The sequence below is a fragment of the Giraffa tippelskirchi genome, chromosome 9 (genome assembly GCF_054371585.1).
Source record: "Giraffa tippelskirchi isolate mGirTip1 chromosome 9, T2T-mGirTip1v1.2.pri, whole genome shotgun sequence".
Taxonomy (NCBI): domain Eukaryota; kingdom Metazoa; phylum Chordata; class Mammalia; order Artiodactyla; family Giraffidae; genus Giraffa; species Giraffa tippelskirchi.
In genome coordinates, this window is record NC_137283.1 from 86,395,016 (window position 1) to 86,417,474 (window position 22,459).

Genomic DNA, 22,459 nt, shown 5'->3' on the forward strand with positions numbered 1-22,459 from the left:
ACTGAGCGACTAAGCACAGTACGGAGAGTAATCTGAAAAATTCTCATCACAGGAAAAACTGTAACCATGCATGGTGACAGATGTTAATTAAACTTATCATGGTGATTATTTCTCAATACATACAAATATTGAATCATTATGTTTAATAATACAGTTAAAAGCAGAGACATTACTTTGCCAACAAAGGTCTGTCTAGTCAAGGCCATGGTTTTTCCAGTGATCATGTATGGATATGAGAGTTGGATGGTGAAGAAAGCTGAGCGCCGAAGAATTGATGCCTTTGAACTGTGGTGTTGGAGAAGACTCTTGAGAGTCCCTTGGACTGCAAGGAGATCCAACCAGTCCATCCTAAAGGAGATCAGTCCTGGGTGTTCATTGGAAGGACAGATGGTGAAGCTGAAACTCCAATACTTTGGCCACCTCATGCGAAGAGTTGATTCATTGGAAAAGACCCTAATGCTGGGAAGGATTGGGGGCAGGAGGAGAAGGGGACAACAGAGGATGAGATGGCTGGATGGCATCACTGACTTGATGGACATGGGTTTGGGTAAGCTCCGGGAGTTGGTGATGGACAGGGAGGCCTGGCGTGCTGCGACTCATGGGGTCACAAAGAGTCGGACACGACTGAGCTACTGAACTGAACTGATATGTTAAATATGTCTCAAGTTTAAAAGAGAAATTTAAGGGAATTCCCTGGCAATCCAGTGGTTATGACTTGGAGCATTCACTTTTCTGGGCCCAGGGTTCAATCTCTGATCTGGGAACTAAGATCCCACAAGCCGCATGGAGCAGCCCCCAATTTTTTTTTTTAATAATAAAAAATTTAAATAAAATAAAGATGTTTACAGGTAAAAAGACTTAATGGTTTCCTGATGCTCTCCAAGGACTTCCCAGTTGGCTCAGTGGTAAAGAATCTGCCTGCAATGCAGGAGACATGGGTTCAATCCCTGGGTCAAGAAGATCCCCTGGAGAAGGAAATGGCAATCCACTCCAGTATTCTTGCCTGGAGAATTCCATGGACAGAGGAGCCTGGTGGGCTACAGTCCTGGGGGTTGCAAAAGAGTTGGACATGGCTTAGCAACTAAACAACAACAATGATACTCTCAAAATTTAGATCAAAGTCTACTTTGCTGAGGAAAAGTAACTTTATCTTCTTTTCCCCATCACTTGAAAAACTGTGCTATAGATAATAAAGCTACCTGAACTAAGTATTTTTAACAAATTAATTTGTCATATTCATATTTTATTTTAATAAAGGTGATTTGTGGTGCTTAGCATAAGTGAGTCAACTGGGGAATTGGTAAGAAGATGCATATTCTTGTTCTAACAATTTAAAAGAAAAAGCAAAATTCATTGAAACTTACTAAGCTTTAAGAATTATCAGTTATAATTTTAAGTGAAATGACACTTACTCAAGAAAAATTTAATTGTGCATTTGCTTTGGGTCAACCAGTGCATTAGACAAAAAGCAGTCAACGAGATGGACATAGTTGTTATCACAGTGCGGAGTTCTTCGTTCTCACAGACGCAGAGGTTTCGAGCATGTTGAGGGCTACATCTCCCTCTGGCTACTATACTATTTCTCTGCTTCCTTTGAAAGCAACATTTCTGAAAGCAGTTGTTCCTATGGTCGTTAAAATATCTGCTCCCACCCCATGTTGTACCTACTCCAAAGAAGCTTTTCCCTGTTACTTCAGTAATGTTGGGACCACCAATGACCTCCCCACAGCTAGACGCCCTGGTCATCCCCAGATGATCGTATCTCATTTACTAGCATTTCACACCGATCCTTCCCATCTTCTTAAAGCACTCATTTACTCAACTCTGATCACCACTCTTTTTAGGTTTCCTGCCTGGCTGGTGCTTCCTTATCTTTCTTTATCCCCCAGCATGTAATTCTTTCTTTCTTTCTTTCTTTTTTTATCCTCGACCTTTAACTGTTGAAATTACCCAGAGCTGAGCTGAGTCATCAAACTTCACGTCTTCTCATCCTCCAGATGGTTTTAAATACCATCTACGCATGTGCATGCTAAGCCGCTTCAGTCATGTGTGACTCTTTGTAACCCTATGGATTGTAGCCTTCAAGACTTCTCTATCCATGGAATTTTCCAGGCAAGAATACTGGAATGGGTTGCTGTGCCCTCCTGCAGGGGCTCTTCCTGACCCAGGGATCGAACCTGTGTCTCTTGTGTCTCCTCCTTTGGCAGGCGTTTTCTGCACCACCAGCACCACCTGGGAAGCCCCTAAATACCATCTACATGTTGATAATTTCATTTACATCTCCATTCTGGACAATTTCCTTGCGGTCCAGAATTTTATATACACTTGCCAACTCAAATTCTTCACTTGGGTGTCTAGTAGACATTTCAACGTGTCCAAAGTCTGTATTCCTCGTGGACATAGTCACTCCCCCTCTGCTCTTCTATAGTCTTCCCAATCCCAGGAAAGCGAAACTTCATCTTTCCAGACACACAGGCCAGACCTCAGACTACTGTGGACTGCTTGTTTCTCTCACACCCTGTAGTCACTCTTTCACCAAATCCTGCTGACTTAAGACTCCCTGATGTGTCCAGAATTTGACTGCTTATCACTACCTTTCTTGTTCCTGCCTGATCCCAACCACCATCTTTTCAGATCTGATTCTTTTAGTCCCTTTCTAACTCATCTCCCTGTCTACCCTTTACCTACTTCGGTCGACATAGCAGAGGGAATCCTTCCTCTGGCTTTAGTATCTTAGAGTAAAGCCAAAGTCCTTAAATAGCAAGTCTCACCTCATCAGTCCGTGCGCTCTTATAACCATGCTACTTATAACCATAGGAAGTAAATGCACTTGCCAGTTTACCTTCTTCTTGTCTGCGCTCCACTACCATCTCACTAGAATCAACTTCCAAGAATCGAAATCATGCCTGTCTCCCTAAGACTTTCAGCTGCCAGCCCTGAACCACACACTAGGCACACCCTGTGCCTTGTGGCGCCACCTCGTGGCCATTCCTGAGACTGTACCTGCAGGATCTGGCCAGAACCCACAGCCAGCCCCTTCCCCCTTCCCCCAGCCCATCCCAGGAGTAAAGGCAAAAACTAAAATGACATCGCTTGTCCAAAAAAAAAATCTCCCTTTGACTTTAACGCTCTCTGTCCTTTCCCTTGTTCATGCTGCTTCAGCCACACTGGGCTCACTGATGTTCCTAGAACCCATTAAGAACATTATTGGCCTCTAATCAATACTCTGCAATGGCCTACATGGGAAAAAGAATCTAAAAGAGTGGGTCCAGGTGCGGTGGACTTCCTAGGTGGCTCAGAGGTTAAGAATCTGACTGCAATGAAGGAGATGTGGTTTTGGAAATACGGGTTCTATCCCTGGGTCAGGAAGATCCCTGGATGAGGAAATGGCAACCAACTCCAGGATTCTTATTGGGAAAATCCCAGGGACAGAGGAGCCTGGTGGGCTACAGTACATGGGTCGCAAAGAGTCTGACATGACTGAGCGCCTGAGCAATGTACGACATGTGTATATGTATAACCGATTCACTTTGCTGGACACCTGCATCTAACACAACATTGTAAATCATTAATTTTTTTAAAAGAACATTATTGCCTTAAGGCATTTATACTTGTTGCTTCCTCTGACTGGCCCACTTTCCCATTATCCTCATGACCAACCTCTCATTTACTCATAGATTCTCCTTAAAAAAATTGAATGAGTAAGGACTGTCCTGGTCCTCGACTTAAAGAGCCCTTCTATTATTACCTTGGCTCTCATCTCTCTAACCCTATTTCCTGTTTTCTTCTGCTACTTATAACCATAGGAAGTAACATGTACTGACCAGTTTACTTTCTTCTTGTCTTCGCTCCACTTCCATCCCGCTAGAATAAACTTCCAAGAATTTAAATTGTGTCTGTTGTGTTCACTACTTTATCCCTAGGGCCTAGAACAGGGGTTGGAAAATACTAGGTACTCAATAAATATTTGAGAGACTGATTGAGTTTATAAAAGAGCATTATAAGATGCCAAGGAGGAAGAGGGCATGGGAGGAACTGGGAGATTGGGATGGACATATATACACTATTGATACTACATATAAGACAGGCAGCTCATGAGAAGCTACTGTATAACACAGGGAACTCTATTCAGTGCTCTGTGGTGACCTAAACTGGAATGGAATCCAAGAATAGGGGATATCTGTATATGTATAGCTGATTCACCTTGCTGTACAGTAGAAACTAACACAGCATCGTAAAGCAACCATACTCTAATAAAAAAATTAAAAAATAATAAGCAAATATAATAATGAGTAAATAATAATGTAAATAATAATAAGCAATACTTTGGCCACCTGATGCGAAAAACTGACTCATTGGAAAAGATCCTGACTCTGGGAAAGATTGAAGGCGGGAGGAGAAGGGGATGACAGAGGGTGAGATGGTTGGATGGTATCACCGATTCAGTGGACATGAGTTTGGGTAAACTCTGGGACTTGGAGATGGACAGGGAGGCCTGGAGTGCTGCAGTCCATGGGGTCACAAAGAGTCGGACAGGACTGACCTGAGCTGAAGCAAATGTAGATTATTTTTGTAAAAAGAAAAGATGCTATGAAAGAATGAAACAGAGGCTAAGGGAACAAGATTTCTTGAGCAATCTGAAATCCAAATGCCAAGAACACAATTAGGAGTTTTCCAGGAAAAGGGAAGAAGAGGGAGGGAAGAATTTAACCATAAAGAGAACATTGCCAAGACCCTAAGTTTGTTTGTTCAACAAATATTTATTAAACAACTGCAATGTACCAGGATGTGATCTGGGCATTTGGGACATAAGGAGTAAAGGAGAAAGGCCATATACAAATAAATATTTGGCAATTGGTCATTTAATAAAAGTTCTATATGAACAATTTGGGATAGAGAATACAGAATGATGAGTGTGGGAAGGGAAGATCAGATACGGTGGGTTACACCTCCGAGGAGGTGCAATTTAGGTAGAGACTAAAGTTCTGTCCTTGAGGAATTTCAAGATTAGTTATTATCTGGAAAAAGGGAAAAAATGCTCATATTTATGATATTTTTCCTTATTGCTACTTTATTGCTTGATCAGTCACTGAAAGACTTGCATTAAAAACTGCTTTCCCTTGGTGGATTTATAAGATCCCCATAGGAGATCAGCCAATTTTTGATTCTTATATTTTGAGGCTGGGTTAGGTACATCTACGTTTATGAATAGCTTATATTCTTGACAAATTGATTCTTTCCTCCTTAAAAATAATTTTTAAAATAAAGCATATTTTGCCTGATATTAATCTAAATATATTTATTTTTGGTAATAGTTCCTAAGTACATTTGTTCTACAGTTGTACATTCTGCCTTTCTCTGTCCTTACGTTTTACATGCTTATATTTATCTTCATGAAATAGCATGGAGCTGGATTTCAAAGTATCCAATCTGAGATTTTTTAATAGATGGAGATATTTAATCCATTTGCAATCATTACAATTATTATATATTTGAAATTGTCTTTTTCACATGTTCTTCTATTTGTGCTCCATTTACTACGTTTAGTTAGTTAATTTTGGATTATTTAATTCTTTTGCCACAGCCCTATTTACTGCTATAATGGAAATGCTACATGCTACTTCTTTTCTTTCAGTAATTTCTTAACTTTTAATGCATAGATATTTCACAAAAAGTCCAAAGTTAATGATGAAAATCTCAGCTTTCTTCTTGGCAACACAAAAGTTTCAATTTCAAATTTACCTTCTTATTCGAACAATTTTGTTCTTTAGCTTTTTAGCTCTGAAAATGTAGAACATTACTGTTTTTATACAAAAATATTTATTTAAATATAACCACATTTATCAATCTTTTGTTCACCACTATTATTAGTCAATAATATATTTAGTTCTCTCGAATAAATTTCCAATAAGTTTTGTTAGCCTGCCTCTCTTTGATTATATTTTAAGTTTCTCCTTTGTTTAAATATTTTAATCACAGTCATTTCATGTTTTAAATCTGATCACTTCCAATTATTTAAACATTGTTTTTCCGTTGTTTGTTATTTCTCACTCTTGCTTATGGTGAATTATTTTCGAATCTGTTTCATGGCTTTAAAGTATGATAACCAAGAAAGGCCAGAGTTGAGTGTAAATTTCTCCAAAAAAAGGTAGATTTCACCAGGCTTATCAGAGTTTTAGCAAAGTAGGAGCACTCTGAAAAATTTCTCACAGTGAGATTTGTGTGTCACACAGGGAGACAAAGTTTTGTCTTGGTTACGTGAGTGCAAGCCTCAGGTTATGCTTTTCTCCACTTGGACCAAGTCCAGTCCGGACAAGTTCTGTTATTATGTGCCTTTGTTATTTGCTGGATATTTTTCTCAGTTTCACTAAGTCGTAGACTTTGGCTATAAACAACATAAAGTAAGGGTTGCCTTCCCCTCACTTGCTTGGGTCCAATTTTTTTTTTTATGTTTTCTTCAAAGACTTTAACACCCAAAGATCTAAGTCCCTGCTATCACCAAATATCCTCAAGGTAACCCAGCATTAGCTTGTGATTTTGAAAGTACTTTGTAGCTGTCCAGTCTTACGCAAGCCCCAGTTGACTCAGGGGTAAAGAATCTGCCTGCAGTGCAGCAGATGTGAGTTCGATCCCTGAGTTGGGAAGATCCCCTGGAGAAGGAAATGGCAATCAGCTCCAGTATTCTTGCCTGAGAAATCCCATGGACAGAAAAGCCTGGCGGGCTACAGTCCATGGGATCCTAAAAGAGTTCAGTTCAGTTCAGTCGCTCAGTCATGTCCAACTCTTTGCAACCCCATGAACCACTGCACACCAGGCCTCCTGTCCATCACCAACTCCCTGAGTCCACCCAAACCCATGTCCATTGAGTCGGTGATGCCATTCAACCATCTCATCCTCTGTCGTCCCTTTCTCCTCCTGCCCTCAATCTTTTCCAACATCAGGGTCTTTCCAAATGAGTCAGCTCTTCATATCAGGTGGCCAAAGTATTGGAGTTTCAGCTTCAGAATTAGCCCTACCAATGAACACCAAGGCCTGATCTCCTTTAGGATGGACTGGTTGGATCTCCTTGCAGTCCAAGGGACTCTCAAGAGTTTTCTTCAACACCACAGTTCAAAAGCATTAATTTTTCAGCGCTCAGCTTTCTTCACCGTCCAACTCTCACATCCATACATGACCACTGGAAAAAACGTAGCCTTGACTAGATGGACCTTTGTTGGCAAAGTAATGTCTCTGCTTTTTAATATTCTTTCTAGGTTGGTCATAGCTTTCCTTCCAAGGAGTAAGCGTCTTTTAATTTCATGGCTGCAATCACCATCTGCAGTGATTTTGGAGCCCAGAAAAATAAAGTCAGCCACTGTTTCCACTGTTTCCCCATCGATCTGCCATGAAATGATGGGACCAGTTGCCATGATCTTAGTTTTCTGAATGTTGTTAAGCCAACTTTTTCACTCTCCTCTTTCACTTTCATCAAGAGGCTCTTTAGTTCTTCTTCACTTTCTGTCATAAGGATGGTGTTATCTGCATATCTGAGGTTATTGATATTTCTCACAGCAATCTTGATTCCAGCTTATGCTTCCTCCAGCCTAGCATTTCTCATGATGTACTCTGCATAGAAGTTAAATAAGCAGTCAGACATGACTTAAAGACTAAGCAACAACAAAACAACAACAATCTTATTCACTCTCTGAGACTTTCTTTTTTTTCTTTCAGAAACAGATTTGTATTTTAAATGTTGCATGCTGTTGCTTTGTTTCTTTTTAGCATGTTGGGTGTTTTGTAACAGAAATATTTCTAGGTTGAATTGCTGAAAGCACAAATCTGCAACCTTATGTATAACACAAAGATAGAGATTAAAGATAAATAGATGCACGTGACAGAAATCTGTTCCTTCTGAATGTAAAATGGAGGAAAGATTAGGCTCCTATGCTTGACTCATGTACTCTGCTCTTCCCTTTCATTTCTTGGCATGGGGATAAGAAAGAGAATAATGGTATCATTCTATTATTTTGTAACATAATTTATATATTGCATGTATGTCAAGCAACAGAACCAGGTCACAAATATGAATGTTAATATATTTGATATAAAAATAAGTAAAACAAGCTAAGGTAAATTAACAATAGTTTTACTTCTGTTCTGAATTCAAAAAGCCTAGTCTCCAAAATAAAATCAGCAGAATGACTCCACAGGGATTCTCTCATCAGTGCAAAATTCACAATCGTTAAAACGACTTTGCTCTCTGTTACTTTCAATTAAGATATTTCAAAAAAAAAAAAAAAAAAGATATTTCAATACTTTGCCATGATAAAAGATGACAAGTGTGTTCCTCTTGTTTACAGGGACGAAGAAACCAACTCCGTTATCAATTTTCTCCTCAAGAGGAAGCATTTCCATCAAGCAAGCTATGTTACCTTCAATCACAGTGACAGGACGAACGCTACTGATGGTGGTGATTGACAGAACAAGTCCAGAGAACGACAAGGAATCGCTACTCTAAATGACTTTCAATACTCACTTCAGTGTAAGATCATTTCTCTTCCTTAGCAGGTGTGGCTTCTCACTTCATTCCCTGTGAAAACTAAGCAGAAATCATCCAAAATACCTAGACACTCTTCTGATTGCATTCATGACAACAACAACAAAGATTAGAAGAGTTTTTCTTTGTATACATAGTTATATATATATAATTATATTTTATATAAATTATATATTTATATTTATATAATAAATAATATATGGTATATAATATATGATACTTTGATATAATATATAAAATTATAAAATTATAATTATATATAATTATAATAATATGATATATAGTATCTATTCTAATATAACATAATACATAATATATAATATTATATAATATACCATATAATATAATATGTTCTCATATATAATATTATGTATAATATTATATATATGATATATATAATATATAATTATATATTATAAAATATATTTCATAATATTATAATATATAATATATACTACATATTATATATCTAATATTATATATATTATATATGATATATATTATAAGATATGTTTATATTATAAGATATTATTATTATAAGATATTATATAAGATATTACATTAGATTATATTATAAGATATTAAATTATATTATAAGATATTATATTATTACATTATATTATATTATTATATATTATATATATTATATATTATAATATAATATATATATTATGTATATAAATATACATAATATATATATATAACAATATATTAATATATAATGTATTTATGATATATTTTATAGATAATATTTAATATATAATATAATATATAAAATATTATATACAAGTATTTTTATGTTTTATATATCATATTTATTTATTCATAAATATATATGATAAATATAATATATACATAAAGTATAATTATGTTTTATATGCTATATATCATATTATATTATTTATTTGTAAATATATGATATATATTATATATAACATAAATAAATTATAAATATTTAAATGTATATAAATGTATATTATATGTTATATATAAATGTATTTTATATTTATAAATATAAATTTATATAAATTTTATCATGTTATCATATAACACATATATGTATAATATAAATTATGGGCTTCCTTGGTGGCACAGATGGTAAAAGAATCCACCTGCAATGCAGGAGACCCCTGTTTGATCCCTGAGTCAGGACAATCCCCTGGAGAAGGGAATGGCAGGCAACCCACTAGTGTTCTTGCCTGGAGAATTCCAAGGACAGAGGAGCCTGGCAGACTACAGTCCATGGGATCACAAGGAGTCAGACATAACTGTGTGACTAACACTTTCTCATGCTTCATACATATATATACACACATATATATATACATATATATATACATACATACATAATCAAATAGAGTGTTTTCTGAGTTTTTATGTCTTTGTTTGCATAGTAAAATGTATATACATATATAATCAAATACAGTGTTTTCTGTTTTTGTCAGTGTAAGGTAAAGAGAAGTGAAATCTGAACCATCCTAGTGTCTGTCCTAGAAATCAATGTGAAATAACATGGAGAAATAGAAATGTTGAATTGAATAACTGAATTGAATATGTTCTAACCTTTTGTTCCTCAATTATAAAATTATTTTTAAAACTTAAAATACCTCACCGATAGGACTGTGGTTGAGGATTAATTAGACAAAAGTCCTGGAGTGTAGGTTCCTATTGATTACCTTTATCTTTAACAGGTGCGTATGCAGGGGAAAATACAAACACACATAGATACTCACACATATATGTGTGTACATCTATGTACACTTATATTTATGTGTATATGTTTGTGGATGTACTTGTGTCCTCTCAGGAGACATTTCATAAAGAAGTGTTCAGTGAGTCATGATAGAGTTAGTGAACAAAAAATTGGAATTACTCTGAACAAATTATTCTTTGAGGAAGGGATGTTCAGCCTGTTGAGAGGGACAAGATGGTCACCATGGTTGGAGAGAAATGACTTTAGTTCTGATGAAAAATAGAAAATATATTGGTGACAGTTAGCGCAGGGAAGAAGCTGGACTCCAGGAGGGGGGTTTGGGGTAAGGCAGGAAAGAAGAAACACAGGCAGTATTGTGTGTGTGTGTGTGCTCACTCAGTCACGTCCAACTCTTTGTGATCTCATGGACTGTAGCGCACTAGGCTCCTCTGTCCATGGAATTTTCCAGGCAAGAATACTACCTGCAGCATAATGAAGCCTACACAAACCATACTGAGACAGCATTTTGTGACTGAGGAGTACTTGAAGGTATTTCAACTTCTGTGACCATTGATGTCTACCCAATCCAGGTATACAACGATGTCTGAAGAGAGTTTGAACTGGAGCCTTTATAAAACAACAAAAGCATGTACGAAAATGTCTATTCAATAAGAACTATACACTGTTCATCAGAGAAGGAAATGGCAACCCACTCCAGTACTCTTGTCTGGAAAATCCCCTGGACGGAGGAGCCTGGTAGGCTACAGTCCATAGGGTTGCAAACAGTCAGACACGACTGAGCAACTTCACTTCACTCACTTCATACTTTATCACTAGAGAAGGAAATGGCAACACACTCCAGTGTTCTTGCCTGGAGAATCCCATGGACAGAGGAGCCTGGCGGGCCATGGTCCATAGGGTTGCATAGAGTTGGACACGACTGAAGTGACTAAGCATGCAAGCAGGCACACATACACTGTTCATTATTGATATGATTATCTAAGCAAAATTCCATAGAATAAACTGCAAAACCTATCAGTGAGACTTTGATCTAAGCATCCCATCTCTCCTCTCTGAGAACATATGAAGATGTAATTTCTTGTGTCTCAAGTTCAGATGCACATAGGAGCTGTACTGGTAACATAAGCATATAAATGGGACAAATACAAGACAGTGGAAAATGATATAATAAACTAGGAGTATTAGCATCACACAAAAGCATCCATTTTCAAGATTTATGAAACCTGTGGTGGTCAAACTGCACATCTCTGAGTAGAGGACCACCAGTTGTTAGCCTCGTTTATCCAAACAGAGCTAGATGATCCTGTTCAACTGACCTTCCCACATCCCACCTTTTCTTCCTACAGGCTATCCTCTTATGAAAGGGTCACCTCTTTTATCTAAGGCATTTGTAACTAATCTGAAATCAGCTTGCTTCTGTTTGCAGCTGCCAGAAGTTCATTATTTGGTAGACTTTTTCTCCAATATCTGCCGTTTTTTATTGTGTGTTCAGTAACTCAGTCGTGTTCGACTCTTTGCAACCCCATGGACTGTAGCTCACCAGGTTCTTCTGTCCATGGACTCCTCCAGGCAAGAATCCTGGAGCGGGTTGCCATTTCCTACTCCAGGAGATTTTCCTGACCTGGGCAGTTTTTTTTATTAACTGTGAAAAATTTCTATTTCTTTATGCAGTTTTTTTTTTTCTGGAAATACTTTGTTATCTGTCTCTATGTTTCCTTATGACTTCTTCAGAACCAGCAGCTCCAGAGCTATTCTGTTTAAAAGAGAAACAAGGACTTCCCAGGTGATCTAGTGGTTAAGACTCTGCCTGCTGATGCAGGGGACATGGATTTAATCCTGCTCCAGGAGGATTCCGCATGCCACAGGACAACAAAGCCCATGAGCTGCAACTACTAAAGCCCTACAGTGCGTGCTCTCCAGTGAGAGAAGACACTGCAATGAGAAGCCCAAGGGCCACAACTAGAAAGTGGCCCTGCTCACCATCACTAGAGAGAAGTGCACAAGCAAAGACGAAATACAGCCATAAATAAAAAATAAACAACGTTCCTCATTTGATCACAACTCCATCCCAACCCAGCACCTTTGCCCATACCCGTTGCACAGAACTGTTCATCATGCAATGCTTTTCCTTGTTTTAATGCTATCATCCATTCTTGTTGACCATAGTGGTTAGATAGCTTCTAAGAGAAGGAATTAGATCTGCCATATTCCTATAAAAGTATGGTCCTCTGAAGTGAGCAAAGCAGTCTCCAACCAAATCAAGCAACAAGGTGTCCAAGCTCCCCTTGCTAATATCTAGACTCCATGAGAACGAGATAACTTTATTTGTCCTCAGAAGACCTAGACATGAAAGCATGGCAGGATTTGTAAAGAGACTGAAAAATATTGCCGTGGGGTATTATAGGATTTTAAAAATGAATTTTTTGGATTTTGTTTTTATTTTACTGAAACATCTTTTCTTTCAAAATTTTCAGCTCACAGGATTATCAGATGAGATTTCTGTCAGCCTCTGAATGGGGCAAAGAACAACATGCAAGACCTCCACAAAGGAATCAGGGCTGTCTATCTGTGCCATGAACATTTCTAACGCCAGTCAGTCCACAGGAGATGTCTAGGATGTTGTTTCACTCAGCTAAAATAGTTCGTTTTTCTAAAACAATAAGCAAAACAACTCAAGTAATTCTCTCATAAACAGACACCAATTTACGTGTTGCCCACTCCAGTATTATTGCCTGGAGAATTCCATAGACAGAGTAGCCTGATGGGCTCAGAGTTCATGGGGTCGCAAAGAGTCAAACACAACTGAGTGACTAACACTTTGGGCTTCCCTAGTGGCTCAGACGGTAAAAGAATCTGCCTGCAATGTAGAAAACTCGGGTTCGATTCCTGGGTCAGGAAGATGCCTTGGAGTAAGAAATGGCAACCCACTCCAGTATTCTTGCCTGGAGAATTCCATAGACAGAGGAGCCTGGCAGGCTACAGTCCATGGGGTCACAAAAGAGTCAGACACGACTGAGCAACTAACAAACAGGAATAGTGTACAGATAGAAGACATAGTAACCCTTGAGACCAAAAGAACTTAAACATGTCTTGTCTAAATGCCATTTAGAGTTTCCCATGGTGAACTAACATACAGAGACCAAGAACCAAGACTAAATTTCAAGTACAATCTGAGTAATTCTTTACATCTTTTTTTAGTGTGTCCATATTTTTAGTTATTTAAAGATAAACAAAGTTGAAGCCGCCTCAGATTGACAAAATGTTTTTTCAAAAGTTTTGTTTTCCCCCAAACGGGTTCAATTTAAATGTATATATATATTTTTTTTCATTTTGGCATAATCACAATAGACTTATACACACAGAGATTAAACAGAAAATGGAAAATCTACATTTAGATAGAACTAGCTCCCAAAGTCACAGACACTTATAGCATAGCTTTGCCTAGTTTTCATTGAAACTAAAGCTATTTCAACTTCACAGCTTCCAATACTAGTGTAAATTGCTCCAGGGGTTCTTATCTTGAGGCCTGCCATCCTAAAGCCACTTCCTATTAGTTACTCAGAATTTCTTTTTGAGAGATGTCTGTTTTTTTAGATAGTATTTGCTTTAGACAGATACTAAATAGCAATATAGTTGTTCATTCTTTCATTTATACTTTCTTTTATTAATTATTTTCTACTGGAGTATAGTTGCTTTATAACGTTGTGTTAGTTTCCATTGTACAGCAAAGTGAATTATATGTGCCATATGTTTACATATATCTCCCCTTTTTTGGATTCATTCATATTTTTTACAAACATTTTGTGTGACATCATTAAGTGCTAGGCACAGTGCTGGGAATACAAATATGAAAAAGAATAAAAACAGCCTTGTGTAATTAAGAACATTTCCTTCCTCGTTTCTATTTCATGCCATATCTTGAAAAAGAAGTAGTCTTTTCTTTCCCTTCTCCCTTTTCTTTCCTTATTTCTTTCCATCATCTTTCTCTCTCTTTTTTTTTCACTCAGCAAACATTAGTCATCAGGATGTGCACCTTAACGTTATACAGTGCTATATGTCAGTTATATCTCAATAAAATTGGAAGAAAACAAAAGTAAAACAGCAACAAAAGTAGGAGTCCACAGTGTATCAGACACTGTCCTAGGCACTGGGTCACCTTCAGCGTAAAATCAAATCCCAGTTTTCATGGGACTTTCGGGTCGGAGGAGACTATAAGCATACAAGTGTTGGCTCACATAAGCATATACTAGATTATCCCTATAAAGCAGTAAGCAGAGAACTCTGTCAGAGGAGAACAAGGGCTCTGATTTGAGTATGGTGAAGGTCTGTCTGGTGAGAGATTTAGGCTAAGATTTGAAGAGACAGAACCAGACTTAGAGAGGAATTCAGAATGAGTAGTCAAGCTTTCCAGGCAGAAGAAAAGGCAGTGAACAAAGCACTGAGGGAGGAAAAAAACCTGGCATGTTTAAGAATCTGAAAGCAGAGAAAGACTGAGCAGAGTGGCCCCACTTGCATTCTCAGAGGCAAACGTCAGGTGGTAGGGAGATGTGTAGGCTCCAACTAGAAACTTAAATTTTATTCTAATAAATATAAAGCTATTTAAGGAGTTCAAGCATGAAACAAATCATTTTCATTAATAATAACATCAAAAATAATAATAACATCAGCTCATATTTTTATAGCACTTGCCATATATTGGCAAGACATGGACAGGCAATATACTTCTGATCCATTTCTTTAAATAGTGTATGATCAGAATACTAAACTAAAAAGTAATGGTATGAGAAAGGAGAAAAAATACTTTCCACTTTTTTTTTTAAACGTTTACCAACACGTTGCTTTAACCCTTTCCAGATAGACAAAGCTCACCGCTGGTCAATGGTGTGACTGTGAGGATAATGCTTTTAAGTGTGATAGTCTTGTGACCACAGGGACAGTGCAAATATCGTGGGAATATAGAGTCAGGCATTACACTTCTCAAATCTGCCTCCATACACACACACACACACACTCAGGAAGGATCGAAGCACATTGAAAGAGACTGCTGACTGACTGATCAAAGTTGCCTCTTTGCATCAACAGGAAGACAAGTGGCTGCTAAACTCAACTCTTCCAAAATTACTGCACAGGATGTTTGATCCACTTTGCCTTTGGAGGCACCTAGTGTGGAGATAGCCTGTATTTGTTGTTGTTATTTAGTCACTAAATCATGTCTGTCTTTTTTGAGACCATGGACAGGCTCCTCTGTCCATGGGATTTCCCAGGCAAGAATACTGAAGTGGGTTGCCGTTTCTTTCCCCAGGGGATATTCCCAATCCAGGGATTGAACTCAAGTCTCCTGCATTGGCAGGTGGATTCTTGACCACGGAGCCACTAGGGAAGCCCGTGACAGCCTGTATACTGTACTGTTAATTTTGTCAGATGTCAAGAGAAATCCACATTAGAAGAAAGCCAAGAAATCTGGCTTTGCGAGTTTAAAGGAAGAGACTGAATGCTATATGGGTGAGTACAAGTGATAACTGAATACGCCTTAGAAATTCCAGGCACAGTTTCACCTTAGCTGTCAAGGAGTTTATGGTTTTTATTTTGAGCTGTGATCCCTATGGAATCACTCTTCTCTGCCTCCAAATACTTCAAAATCTAACCCATTCAGGTAATAATTTAAATGTAGGAAGAACTCTTCTGAACAATATCCTTAATGGAAATGAAAACAGTAGGTTTTGTCTTTTTTTTTTAATGTTCTGCCTTTCTTGTTATCAAAATAATCTGAAACCAATATAACAACTTCAGACCTGCCGCACATGGTATCAAGTTCCAATTAAACTTTCTGGGAACACTGTAGAACGGTCATAACAGGACACAGATCTTTGAGAGCAGGAATCTTTCACTGAAGCAGTTATCTGGAGCTACATTTTTCCCGGCCAACAAAAGTCCAGGTAGCTTAATGAGAAAGGATCTCTCTTCACATCCTGTGGTAGCCATGTATGTCCTACTGACTGGTAACTTATCCTGAGAAAATAAACCACAAAGTACAAATGGAAACAAAAAGCTAACAGGTTAGCAATGTTTTTTATAAATAGACATATATAACTATCAGCTTAATGAAGTCAAGTATCCGCTCTACTTCTCTGGTTACATCTAGAAAAGTAAATATTAAATGTAGACTGTATTCTGGTATGTTCAATCACTCAGTCATGTCCAACTCTTTATGATCCTATGGACTGTAGCCTGCTTGGCTCCTCTGTCCAGGAGATTCTCCAGGCAAAAATACTAAAGTAGGTTGCCATTGCCTTCTCCAGAAGATCTTCCCAAACCAGGGATTGAACTCACATCTCCTGTGGCTCCTACACTGGAAGGTGGATTCTTTACCATTGAGCCAGCTGGGAAGCTCTGTATTCTTGGCTCTATTCTAAAATGGACTGTCAGTAGATCGGACTTTTAATATTAGATGCATAAACTAAGATTAAAAATATTCAGTACACATGAGACTAAGAGCAGACAGTCACTCTACAAGTATCAAAGAGTTGGCTATATTACAGTTAAAAACTAAACTCAACCTTCACAGTTAGCAATTGTGTCAGTTGGGGAAAAAGTATTAAAATGAAAGTCAGACATTTAGATTCTTGCCAGACTCTACTCTGCAGCATAGCATTGAACACATTACATAAGCCCTTTGGATAACATTTTTTAAATACAGGGAGTAAAAATCAAAGTCTTCAGATGTATTGTGTTTAGAAATATAATATTATGTATTAGTTTATTTTAAATCAACTTAATTTCTATGCCACTGGATAAGTGAAAATTTGGCCTCAGTGTATTTGTATATTCCCCTCTTAATGCTCCCAAGGTTGCATCTAAACTTTGAAAGTCTCACATAGATCAAGTCCTGAAGAGTATGTCTGTGTGTGTGTGTGTGTGTGTGTGTGTGTGTGTGTGTGTGTGTGTGGTGTGGTGTGATTTGGGAGAAGGCATGATATGGAAGTGTGTCTTAGTCCATTTGAATTAAGCTATAGTCCATTTGAGCTATAACAAAATGCCGTGGAATGGATGGCTTGTAAACAACAGAAATTTATATTTCACAGCTCTGGAGGTAGGAAAGTCCAAGATCATCCTTCCAGCAGATTTGGAGTCTGGTGAAAACCTGTCTCATGGTTCATAAATGGCTGTATGCTGACAAGGCAGAAAGAGTGTGGGAGCTCTCTGGGCTTTTTTTTTCCAATATATAAGGGAACTAATCCCACTTATGAGTGTTTTCTGCCTTCGTGAATCAATCACTTCCCAAAGGCTCCTCCTCCAAACACTATCACATTGGGGGTTAGGGTTCAACACATGTATTTGGGAGGGACACAGACACTGTCAGTCACAGGATTCATCAGAAACTTGATGTAAGCTGGCCAAAAATTGTCTTGAAATTACTCTCACTGGCTTGTAAATGTGCGTCCCTGTGAGCTAGTCCTCCTTGCTGGCTGTAACACCTCATTTCTTCATATCCACGTGACTGTCTCTAGTCCAGGGGCTGTTGCCCATTTCCATTCTCTTCAGGGTTAGATGAAATCACTGTTCTGTTCTCAGCCACAGTGGGCCGGTGAACCCTAGGAAATCTCCCTTACAGGCCTTTTTTTTCCACTGAGGTCTCATAGCTTACGGGACCTCTACCCAGGAACTCTTTGCTCTCAGCAACCTCAGATTCCTGTCATTTGACCCCTCTTGGAGTTTGATCCAGGGGCAGAGCATAGAAAACTCCCTCAGATCCACCAAAATGTGTGCCTCCTAATGTCTCTCCCTCCCCCAAAGGGTAAAATGTTGCCTAGGCTAGATATGAGGAAGCTCAGCTCTTACCCATGATATTTTCCCCTTAATTCTCAGTTATTTTCTGCACTATTTCCATTCCTACTGGGCTAGTGAAACAGACCCCTTGAAAGACTCTCATTTCCCTTTCCTTTCTGCTACTGGGTGCCATTCCTGAGGCAATGAGCACACAGTGGCCAAGCAGGAAGAAAATATGAGCCATCTCTAAGGATGCTTGTATTCTGAATTCAGTGTGAGCAGTTTCTTCTTACTAAATCTGGAGGCATTGAAGGTAGAATTTCTGATAAATAGGAAGAGCCATTAAAATGACCCAATGACACTATTTTTTTAAAAAATGCACATAGCAAACTCTGCTATCCCATATAACTAGCAAATGAGGTATGCTATTTAAGTATGTGTGTTCAGCCACTCAGCCGTGTCTGACTCTTTGTGACCCCATGGACTGTAGCCCATCAAGCTCCTCTGTCCATGGAGGTTTTTAGGCAAGAATACTGGAGTGGGTTGCCATTTCCTCCTCCAGGGAATCTTCCTGAACCAGGAATCAAAACTTCACCTCTTGTGTCTCTTGCATTGGCAGGTGGATTCTTTGCCACTAGTGCAATTTAAGTACAGAGTTTTATTAATCTAGAGTTCACATAACCTGCATACTATATGGCTCTCTAATTTTCACCAAGTAGATATAATACAGACATAATAAATATTGATTATGCAAAATTCTCATTTTGTTAGTCGTTCAGAGTAAATGCAGAATTATTGATGGCTTTAATAACTGTAACTAACAAACATACGGAGGTATTAGTTAAAGTTAAGTTCAAGCAGAATAACAGAAAGTTTACTCTATAAATAAATAGAGTAACTCCAAGAACCACAAAACATGTAGTGTGAGATGTGAGCAATTTGGTTGAGACAGAACTCTATAATTGAATGAATCCATTGTGCATTGCTTGACATTTTAACTCAGATAAAACAAGTGAGCCAACTTAAAATCCTTTCTGCAAGGAAATGTGAGTACAAATTTATAACAAATGACTGAAAGTGTAACAAATCTGAATAGAAACAGACTTACTAACTGGAAGGAAATAAAAGTTACACCCAGAAGCAAAGAGTTGAGTTAATAATAAAGTGGAAGCTTAAGCCTATAAACTCTCTTGTACTGTAGTCGTTTAGTTGCTAAGTTGTGTCTGACACTTCTGTGACTCCTTGGACTGTAGCCCGCCAGGCACTTCTGTCCATAGGATTTTCCAGGTAAGAATACTGCAGTGAAGTAACCATTTCCTTCTCCAGGGAATCTTCCCAACCCAGGCATCAAACCTGCATTGATCAAATGCTGCATTGGCAGGTGGATTCTTTACCACTGCGCCACCAGGAAAGCCCATAAACACTCTAGATGAGTTGAATTTAGTTTCACAGACTCTAAACAAACATTCATAATGTTTGATTTATAATTTTACTAATTAACATGGTCTATAAATTGATGACAGTTGATTTACTATTTGATTATTCCGTGAAGAATCAAGGGTTCTGTTGGCTGCACTCAACCAGTCAAAATTTTTATTGAACTACTACAGTTGTAAACACTGGTAGGCAGCAAACACTTAAGAAGAAATCATTTCCTTATGGAATTTAAAACCAATTCAAGAAATAAATAAATACGGGGTTACAAAATAGTACTTAGTCATATTTTTATTCAACGAATAGTTCTTGACTAATTTATTTCAGGCACTGGGCTGAGTGCTAGACTTAGATAATTTCCTCTTCTACAATACAGAACCACTGTCCTACTGAAAGAGGTAATTTAGAAGGTAATTATAATACATATGCTTAGATAAGGCTCAAAGTTATTATGAAAGATCCAGGAGAGTTACTATAGACTCCATAAAGAAAGTACTTCTATCTGAGACGTGGAGGAAACATATATAGGAGATATACAAATTAAAAGAATGTAGAGTATGGGAGTTAAAAAAGAGAGAGACAGACTCTTAATCATTATAAGAAGTTTATTTAACCTGATTAGAGATTTATAGTGTCTGAAAGAACATTTTTATGAGGGACAATAGGAGTGTAAGGAGGAAGAATAGATTATAACCATATTGAAGTTTGTAGTAGTTAGAATAATGGCCCCCAAAATATCCATTACCTCATACCCAGAACACAGAAATGTGTTAAATTGCAAGGAAAAACGTTTTGCTAAAAAACCAAGTTATTGACCTTAAAGTAAAATGATTCTCTGGGGTTATCTGGGTGAGCCTGATCTAATCACATGAATCCTTAAAGGCTGAGAATTATGGCTAGATGAAGAAAGAGGGGGAAATCAGAAAAATTCAATTCATGAGAAGACCTCAATCCCATATTGTTGGTTTTGAGGGGGTCAGAAAGCAAGGCATGTGGCTATAGAAGTTAAGGGCATCATCGATTGACAGTGAGCAAGGAACAGGCACCTCAATCCTACAACCCCAAGGAACTGACTGAAGCCAGCAACCTGAATGAGCTTGGACACTGAGCCTGGAAGAGAGCCCAAGGTGACTGACATCTTGATTTCAATCTTGTGAAATCCAGAGCAAAGAAAGTAACTGAGCTAACCTGGAATTTGTAACTACAGAACTATGAAATAAATTTGTATTATTTTCAAAAAACTGATATAAAGTTAGAGAGGTAGTAGAGGCTAAACTTTTTAGGTCCTCTTGTGCCCACCAGGCTACTATAGAAGTTTGCTGCAAAGCATACGTAAGAGTGGGTGTTACATGAAAAGTAAGTTTTACAGCAATGTGAAAAGTAGATGATGGAAAGTAAGATTCTCTGTTGTTGTTTAGTCACTATGTCATGTCCCACTCTTTGCAACCCCATGGACTAGCCGGCCAAGCTCCTCTGTCCATGGGATTTCGCAAGCAAGAATATTGAAGTGAGCTGCCGTTTCCTTCTCCAGGGGATCTTCCTGACCCAGGGATCAAACCCATGTCTCCTGCATTGGTAGGTGAACTGTTTACCACTGAGCCACCAGGGAAGCCCCCACTGTTACAATTCTCAAGATTCTCTACTGCAATGTAATCTCTGTGAAGGTAGGAATGATTGATTGACAATGCTACAACTCCATTCCCTAGAATAGTTCCAGTATTTAGCAGTTACTCTAAAAATATTTGTTTTTGAACAAATCATACTATCCAACACTGGAAAGGATCAGTAATCCTTGGTCAAATTTTGCAAAACTGCAATTATGGGCATAGTTGGGGGAAAGTGGTCAAAGTCTTCATTTTCACTCACCATTTTCTACCTACCTTTTTTTTTCACTTTCACTGAAGGAATATTCAGATAAGAAAATAAAAATCAGTTCACAAAGTAGCACTAAGGTGACAGTAAGTGCTGATATTGGACCTGCTATCCTGTAGAAGGTGAGAAGGAGAGGAAAGATATGGTGAGGCTTGACTTGGCAGGAGATCCATCTAGAATCAGGGGTAATTATCTTCTGAAGCTCTCCTGGTGACTGTTTTTCCGCTATATTCTTTCCTCATCATTGCTACATGTTTTGGATTTCTCACTCATTGAATGAGGCAGAAATGAAGCTACATTTCCCAATTAATCTTTAGAGTAAACCATTCCACATAGGTACCATAAAATGCTTTTAGGGAATGAAAAATAGAGTCAAAACCCAATGGAAAAAAACCATTCTGAGTTACTAGTGTAAGCATTAAGTAATTGAATTACTAGTCTTAGCATTAAGACAAATTCAGTCTTTGGAAAATTATGTTTATCTTCTGTATTTTTCATGTTTTTAATTCTAGTCAGTTTGAACTGTAATTTTCCCAAAAGAAAAGGTAAAACTAATCATCATGCATCTGTGCAAACATAGTTCAATATTTTTCACATAGTGACTATTCAATAAACAATGCTGTCTCTCCCGTTTATTTGGAAAAGCAAAAAACAAAACACTAGGAAAAGATCCCTCAAAGACTGACAACTATCTCATAGTAATCTTCATTTAAAAGCTTCATTGCCTATACTCAAAGACAGATAACAAAAGAAGTTCATTCTTTTGATCTTTAGACAATTACTGGGTGCTTAAACAAACTGGAAAATTCTTAAAGAGATGAAAATATCAGACCGCTTTTCCTGTCTCCTGAGAAACCTGTATGCAGGTCAAGAAGAAACAGTTAGAACATGGAACAACAGTTAAGATATGGAACAAAGGACTGGTTCCAAATTGGGAAAGGAATACGTCAAGGCTCTATATTGTCACCTTGCTTATTTAAATTTTATACATGGGAAATGCCAGGCTGGATGAGTCACAAGCTGGAGTCAAGATTACCAGGAGAAATATCAACAATCTAGACATGCAGATGATATCACTCTAATGGCAGAAAGTGAATAGGAACTAAAGACCCTTTCGACAAGGGTGAAAGAAGAGA

The 22,459-nt window shown here is 37.8% G+C and overlaps 1 long non-coding RNA gene across 1 annotated transcript in view; it reads right to left on the reverse strand.

The window, feature by feature from the left end:
• Positions 1 to 4,845: 4,845 nt before the first annotated feature.
• LOC145521098 (uncharacterized) overlaps positions 4,846 to 22,459 on the reverse strand; it is a 41,421-nt gene continuing 23,807 nt past the window's right edge. Inside the window, exons 4-5 of the long non-coding RNA XR_014065106.1 lie at positions 8,516 to 8,614; positions 4,846 to 7,605 (exon numbers count right to left, since the gene is read on the reverse strand). This is a non-coding gene — a long non-coding RNA (uncharacterized LOC145521098). The remainder of the gene's footprint in view (positions 7,606 to 8,515; positions 8,615 to 22,459) is intronic.